Below are 1,575 nucleotides of genomic sequence, written 5' to 3'. Positions count from 1 at the left end.
GCTGTTTGGTTGTTGTTGAAATGGTTTTGTGAGCTTTAATCTGAGAATCTGGCGTTTCTGGCAAAACACAGTTATATTTAAAAGTTGATTCAGGATTTAATGAATTGATATCACTTTATTCAAGCTACTCACCTCCCACTTGCTACCCGAACAGTTGGTCGCACAGGTGCAACCAAATATTTTTTTTTAGTCGCACCACTGAAAAATTTGGTCGCATTTGTGACCAAATTGGTCGCACTCTAGAGCCCTGTACTAAGGACTACTAATTTAAAAGAATGTCTAACTGTAGCATGTGTGATTTTAAAAATAAGTTCTATTGAGAATATTCTGATTGACAAACATAGGGGTTTTGACATGAAACATGAGAGAAAGTATTCCTATATAATAAAATTAATCACGTTCGAATGATTTTAAAAAGTGCTTCTGCAAATGGATATGAATGTGCAAGCGCTCTGAGTGCTCAGAGTAGAAAAGCACAGTTCATAACTGTCCTTCAACTCATTCATGTCACCTAAAAGTTAAACCTGTTTCTCCATCACCTGTTCTGCTCTGATGATTCAGTAAGGACATCTCCTGGTTTCATCTTCATGTTTCCCTCAAACCGATATCATGACCAGCAGCTTTTACAGCTGTGGCTCCAGCAAACATCAGCTGATACTAGAAAGTAATATTAAATCAATTCAAACAATAGCTGATCAAGCTTAAACGTGCTGCTGTTGTTTAGCACGACATGCGCTGGTTTCCTCTTTCTGGCGCAAAGTGGGAGATAAACAAACGAGAGAGATGGGACTTGTGACAGAAAAGCTGATCATTGATTAGTTTCATGATTGAAGTAGCAACAAGAGAGAGGGGGGGAGAGAATGAGAGAAGAAGAGGCAGCTGACATCATAAAGACACAGAATAACTCCAGCTTTGTGTCTTTTTTCATTCTCGCTAAAGTATGGGACAAATTGCGTTCCTTTTTACCTCAATAGCTTTGGTCAGAGGGCCCGGTGGCGCCAGTGTCCAGCAGCCTTGCATCTGTCAGTGCACCCCAGGGCAGCTGTAGCTACTTTCTCATAATGAATCACTTTGGAAAACACTATCTGACACGATTAAGGTTGTGATTAAGGTTAGTGTTACACCCCACTTAAAAATGAAGTATTATCTGGGGTGGGGGGGGTAACATAAAGGAAACGATAAATTGCCACAAGGTAGATGTCATTAAAAATGATTTATTTCACAGAACTAATCAAGCAAGAACGAACACAGGGAAGCTCTGTTCGTCAGGGTCTCCTGGGCCAAAACAACAAACAAAACATCCCCTTTCTAACTACAAACAAACAGAGAATGCGCTATCAGAAAACTGTTGGGTCTAACACTTAAACCCCGCTGACTCACAGACCAATCACTTGTGTACGAAAGCAAGACCACAACGCTTTTGTCTTTTACTTGCTGCAAGGGGCTCTTGCTTTTTTCCAATTTGATTTTTTTTTTTTAACAGAAAGCTGATTTCAACTCTATATATGTAACATAGCATCATAGATTTCTCAGAATTGGGTTGTTACAAGTATGAACCTTGTGCACAAAATATCC

This window comes from Haplochromis burtoni, unplaced genomic scaffold (assembly GCF_018398535.1).
Source record: "Haplochromis burtoni strain Fernald_Lab_line unplaced genomic scaffold, NCSU_Asbu1 Contig_3259, whole genome shotgun sequence".
NCBI lineage: Eukaryota > Metazoa > Chordata > Actinopteri > Cichliformes > Cichlidae > Haplochromis > Haplochromis burtoni.
This window is presented reverse-complemented; position numbering follows the sequence as displayed.